Consider the following 6,846-nt stretch of genomic DNA (forward strand, 5'->3'; position numbering starts at 1 on the left):
CCAAACCCTGGCTTCCCCAGACCGCCGCACAGCTGCAGGTCTTCCAGCCAGCTTACTCTCTCGTTTCAGAATGCAGACTCCAGTTTCACCAAGTATACAGCCCCTGTGGTACTAGGAGACCTCATCCAGCTGGCGCATCACTGTAGCTGGTATTCTGGGTCACTTTCTGGTTTTTATCTAGTGTTTTTCACAGAGGTGTTTTTTTGCCCTGTCTCACCTAGCCGCCATCTTAGATTCTCCTGCATTAGTTTTTAAGGTCTGAGAGTCATTTATGGAATGATGTTTATCCTTGGGGCTTGATACAGTGGCAGTCCTGCCCTCTCCAAGGGCTTACACAGCAGCCCTACTCTCTCCAAACACTGGGGTGAGAGTTCCAACATCTCCAAGCACTTGGGAGACAACCTTATTCTCAGCCCCACCCTCCTTCAGCATCTGGGTGGCAACCAGACTCTCTGCCATCTCTATAGCACACTCTCAACCCCCTTAGAACAGGAGAGTGGTTGCCAGGCTCTCCCCAATCCCCAGTGAATGTGTTCCACCTTCTCCAATGCCAGGGCAGCAGCATTCTTCCTGAATAACAGGGTGGCCAAGTTCCCGTCAATTCCCCAGGCATCTGAGAGCCCTGGGGTGGTAATACTACTCCTGAACAATGGGGCAGAAGTCCCACCCTCTGCAAACTCCAGCAAAAACTCATCCTTTCCCCATGCATGTGTGGGTCTACCATCCTGGACCGAAGTTTCTTGGCTCCAGACTTTAGCTTCCATGGTTCTGCTTTTGAAGTCATTTTTCCTTCAATCTGTCCCTTTTCTGTCACTTTTAGTTCAGGCTGGCCATGGTTCTGTCCATAAAGATCTCACAAAAAACTTGTCAGTTTGGCATGCAGCTCACTGGGGTCCCAACCATCAGACAATAGGACTTTCCACAAATCCTTTCTGGATAACTCCATCTCCTAACCTGTCTCACATTGAAATGGCTGACTGGTTAAATCCTCACATGGAGCTCTATTCTCTGGGGACTCACTTTCCAGAAACTCAGAATTTTCCAAACTATCAGCCATAAATGCAATCAACTTACGGATGATTTAAGTCCATGAAATGTCTTCACAGTAGCAATCAGGCCAGTGTTTGCTTAACCAAACAACTGGACACCATCACCTGGCCAAGTTGACTCATGAGTTTAACCATCACACACTTCAAATGGCTTCATTCAGACTCTGACAGATGCCTGTTCTCTCTTGTACTCAATTCCAAATTCATCCAACTATTAGCCCCAATAAATGCATTTGCTTTAGCCACATGTTTTACAGTTCCCCCTTTAACTTTCCCAAATTTGCCTTCTCTTGCCCTCAAGGAGTGGAATCTTCTAGGACCCCTTGATTTAAGTAAAGTAAGGGGGAGTCCAGTTCACTTATCTGAATGCCCTTGCCAGACCCTTTCTTCTTTATAAAAATCATTCAAACCAAAGTTTCACTAGAGAAACTTGGAAAACATTTTGTGTCAAGTCTTAAAAACATAGGTCTTACTTTCCAGCTATGTATTTTTGTAGTGTAATTCATTACATGAAAAAAATAGAGAAACAAAGTAGTTTAAAAACAAACTACCTTCCCAGGGAACAGATAATTCAAATGATATAATGAAAAGGTTTAAAATTTGAATTTAGACAGAGCTTGGATAAAAGACCAGCTCTTCCACTTCTTAGCTTAAGCATTGCTCAAGAGAATGCAGCATTGAGTGTAAATCAAATAACAGGGTTCCAAATCTGGATATCTTTCTTACTAGGAAGTTATTCTCTGAGTCTGTTTCTTCTTCTATAAAATGGAGATACCCACTCTGCAGGTTGTTGGAAGAATTAAATGGTACCGCCTGTAAAGGACTTAGCACAGGGGCAGGCACAAGGCTCAGAGCAGCACAGAAAGGGTTTGTCCCCTCTACACTCCTTGCCCACTATAGCGAATATGTTTAAAAAATAACTGCAGGGTGAGTTTTACTTTCAAACACATATATGTTTTTCCAGGCTGCACCATTCTGGGAATCAAAACTAGAGTCATATTAAGGTCTTATAACAATATTTGATGCTAATAAACAGGATCCCAACTTCCCCTCCTAAGTATCCACATCTATTTTGGGCAATCCCCTAGATGTGTCTCCATGTGTTCACTAAACTATCCTCTCACCCCCCAACATGATATCAGCCATTTTTTTCTCCTGTTTTGCTCCAAAGAGGTCTCTGAAACTCTCAAAAGTGCAACCAAGGTACCAAGTCTTCACAGAGTCCCTGGGAAAAGGCCTTCAATCATGGCCTAGGCTGCTGCCTCCTGTTACTGCTATCTCAGTCTGAATCCACTGTGCCAAGAAGCTGCTCCCAGGGCATGAGCTGCAATCTGCCAATGTCTACCGCCCCATGATGGTCAAAAACCATGTTGTCCTGACCCAGCAGAGCAGCAGAAGCCCTCCCACCTTGGCCCTGTGGTCCACCATGTCCTGTTGCTCCCAGTGTCTCACAGAGATTTCAAACAAACAGCTTTTATCCTTCCTCCTCAGGTCACAGGCACATTCCACAGAGCTATCAGTTCACTGTGCAGTGCTGAGTACTTACTACAGGCTCTCAGCGAACATCATTAACTGATTGGTGGCCAGATCTAAGAGGGGGTGGGGGAAATTTCAGAACAAATGCTATGTTCGAACTTGCCCTTTATCTCTGACTCCAAGGCATTATTCTTAGATGAAGCTTGTCCTCAATACTCTTTTCCCTGATGAAGACAAGTTGGTTCCTCAAACAAGAGCTTACCACCTAGCTGCAAATTGATCACTGGTGTTGCAGGAGATATCATTCCCCATAGACTGTAGGGTTGCTGGGCTGGACTGAGGGCCAGAATTGCAGGGCTGGATTCCTCATGCAGACAATTACTATCATTCTCTATGTGCAGCATAGATTGGAGAATGTTGAGAAGCACTGACTTATGCTAAAACAGCCCCTGCAGGCCCTTCCCTCACTCCATGTAGTCTGCACCCTAGAACAAGCCACATTTAGGTTCAAGATGTGACCTCCCACCCCAGCAAGAATTTGTGAATAAAGTATCATTTGCATGTGAATCCTTATTTCCATACAAGTGCTGGTTCTTACCCCTTCTTCTGTTTCCTTTATGCATTTCTATTGAAAGTGCTCTTAGCTGTTTTCTCAATAGCTTAACATCTTCATTTCTTTCCTTTGGTAGCTTGCCCCATTCCCAGAACAGCCAGCTGTTCTGTGATCATCCACACTTCCTGGAACCCTAGAACAGTTATTTATTCCCTAATTTATTCCTTAAATTGTTTGAATGGAATTCTTTAAAACTAAGTGCAAAGAAGAAGAGAAACAGGAAAACTTAATGTTTGGAGGCAATTTCTTAGTAGAACCCAAACATTTAGCCACATTAAAAGTCATGCTAGAGAAGAAGATGGTGGCCTAGAGAGGAATGGAAGCTAGTTAGTCTCCATGGAACAACTAATAAACAAGCAGGAATAACTAGAAAATAATCTGGAATAACTGCTGGGGGACAAACACGACTGTCCACACATCATACACCAACCTGGATGGGGAGGAATGCCTGAGATCACAGCATAAAATCTGTAAGTAAAACCTGTGGGCCCGCACCAAGAGCCCCTCCCCTACAGCAGCCTGAACTGCAAAACCTCACTCTGATAGACAGCAACACTCTCTAAACAAGTAAATATACCTCAGTCCAGTTCCAACTGGAAATTTAATTAACAAATATTGACTAGTCAATACAAGCTACGAATCCCCAACAAGCAGACAGAGGCTTCTGGTGACAACTGACCTTGGAGAAACGGAGGACCTCTCTGGGAGGGAGAGGAAGCCCAAAGGACCAGGTGTTGTCTCTGGCTGATGAGTGAAACTGAGGGTGGCCATGGACTGCCCCTGAAGTGGGGCTTTCTGTCCCTTTTTCAGCTCAGCCATTTTCAGTTCCCAGCACTCTGACCCAGACAAGAGTGGAGATAGCAGAGTCAAAGAGACTATTCAAATGCAAATGATATCTCACTAGGGGGAGAGGAAAGAGGTGGTGCCAAGCTCTACTACCTGCCTTCCATTCAGAACCAGACCCCAGAGCCTGGGGAAAAACAGCCATGAGCCACACCTCCTTACACCAGTCTGGAGCTACAGGCTGACAGGTGCCACCTGCTGGGCAGAAAAAAACAGTGGTTTGAGCCCTCATAGGATGAACCAATCTTCTAAGACACAATCTCGGGGAAACCTGATACTATTGCCTTCTTCTGAGACTAAAGCCCATTCTGGTGGGAAAACCTGATTGAGGTAACCAAGGAAACTAGATGCCTAGACAACAGAAAATTACAATCTACACTAAGAAAAATGAAGTCAATGCCCCAAAGGAACAAACTTACATATCAACTGAGGTACAGGAATTGAAACAACAATGCTAAATCAATTCAAAAAGTTTAGGGAAGATATGGCAAAAGAGATGAAGCATATAATGAAAACACTGGGCATACATAAGGTAGAAATTGAAAGTTTGAAAAACAACTGGCAGAATTTATAGAAATGAAAGGCACAACACAAGAGATGCAAGAGACAATGGAGACATACAACAGCAGATCTCAAGAGGCAGAAGAAAACACTCAGGAACTGGAGAACAAAACACCTGAAAGCCTACACACAAAAGAACAGATAGAGAAAAGAATGGAAAAATATGAGCAACATCTCTGGGAAGTGAATGAGAACATGAAACGCAGGAATGTATGTATCATGGGTGTCCCAGAAGGAGAAGAGAAGGGAAAAGAGGCAGAAGTAATAATAGAGGAAATAATGAATGAAAATTTCCCATGTCTTATGAAACACATAAAATTACAGATCCAAGAAGCGCAGCATACCCAAAACAGAATAGATCTGAATAGGCCTATGCCTAGACACTTAACCATCAGATTATCAAATGTCAAAGATAAAGAAAGAATCCTGAAAGCAGCAAGACAAAAGCAATTGTTCACATACGAAGGAAGCTTGATAAGACTATATGCAGATTTCTCAATAAAAACCATGGAGGCAAGAAGGAAGTGGGGTGATATATTTAAGAAACTGAAAGAGAAAAACCACCAACCAAGAACCCTATATCCAGCAAAACTATCCTTCAAATATGAGGGAGAGCTTAAAATGTACTCTGACAAACAGACAATGACAAAGTTTGTGAACAAGACACCCGCTCTACAGGAAACACTAAACGGAGCACTACAGACAGATAGGAAAAGACAGGAGTGAGAGGTTTGGAACACAATTTTGGGTGATGGTAACATAGCAATGTAAGTACACTGAACAAAGATGACTATGAGTATGGTTGAAAGAGGAAGGTTAGGAGCATGTGGGACACCAGAAGGAAAGAGGAAAGATAAAGACTGAGACTGTATAACTCAGTGAAACCTAGGGTGCTCAACAATTGTGATAAAAGGTACAAATATGTTTTTATATGAGGGAGAACAAATGAATGTTAACACTGCAAGGTGTAACAAATAGGGTGTGATTGGGGGGGAAATACAATCGTTGCAAACTAGAGACTATAATTAACAGAAACATTGTATTATGCTTCCTCTAATGTAACAAAGGCAATATACCAAAGCTAAAAGCATATGGAAGTGAGGGAACATAGGGGAAGGGTATGGGACTCTTGGCATTGGTGATGTTGTCTGACTCTTTATTCTAGTTTAGTTTAATGCTATCTTTCCTTTTGGTGCTTTCTAGCTGTCATGTTTTTTTTTCCTCCTTTTTTTTCTTTTTCTTTTGCCTCTCTACCTTCTTTTACTCTTCCTCCTTTTTTGTGGAAGAAATGGAGATGTCCTTGCATAGACAGCGGTGATGGTAGTGAATACCATAAATACGTGACTACAGGGAACCATTGATTGTTTTTGTTTTTTTTTTTTTTTTTGGTGACACTAGGGTTTATTGAGCTGTGCCTTCATACAGGTGCTGGGGCTTGCCCATGGTGCTGTTGATGTATAAAGCCCAGACATTTTGGCAATTCTTCTTGAGCAGTGATACCAGGAAGTTGACAGCCAGGTGGATGTTATACACAAACTCATCATTTGTCATCTTCACATGGCCAACAGCCACAGCTAGACACAGCACCTTCTTCATCTGGAATTTGATTGTGGACTTCACTCATCAACTTTAGCCACCATGTTCTCATTGCAGGTCAGCAGGGAAGGGAATTTGCCAGCCTTATTCAAGCCTGGGCCCAGGATTCATGGAATCTGCTTGATCAGGGACTCAGAAGCAAAAAGGCATCATACTTCTTGGCCAGTTTCTTCACCAGCTTCTTATTCTTGTTGAGTTTCTTCAGAGCTTTGATGTCCTTATGGGGGATATCCACAGCCTTGGCCTCATCACAGTGCTGCTGGTCCCCCAGGACACACACACAGAGAACTTGGGGCGGTGGGTAGACTTAAGCCTGACAGTGCCTGAGAAACGTTTGTCCTTCTGAGGGTCATAGTTCTCCAAGCTGATCTGCAGCTCCACCATTTCCAAAAATTTTCAGCACTTGCACTGATTCCCATGCAGGACTTCCCACACTGCCTCATAGAGGGTGTCACAAGACACTTTGCAACTCATGGTCCTTAGCGCCACAGTAACTGACAAAACCCACTGATTTTTTACTTAGGATGGAATGTATATGGTGTGTGAACAAAACTGTCTTTAAAAAAAATGAGTTGATGAAAAAACTTTGAGGGTATTATATTGTGTGAAATAAGACAGATGCATAAGGACAAATATTGCAGGGTCTCACTGATATGAACTAATGTAAACTCATAGACATGAAATATAAATTATCAGGATACAGAACGA

General features: G+C 43.0%; 1 pseudogene; it reads right to left on the reverse strand.

The window, feature by feature from the left end:
- Positions 1-5,943: 5,943 nt before the first annotated feature.
- LOC119512333 lies at positions 5,944-6,612 on the reverse strand (annotated as a pseudogene).
- Between the last annotated feature and the right edge of the window lie 234 nt (positions 6,613-6,846).

The sequence above is a fragment of the Choloepus didactylus genome, chromosome 2 (assembly GCF_015220235.1).
Source record: "Choloepus didactylus isolate mChoDid1 chromosome 2, mChoDid1.pri, whole genome shotgun sequence".
Lineage (NCBI taxonomy): Eukaryota > Metazoa > Chordata > Mammalia > Pilosa > Megalonychidae > Choloepus > Choloepus didactylus.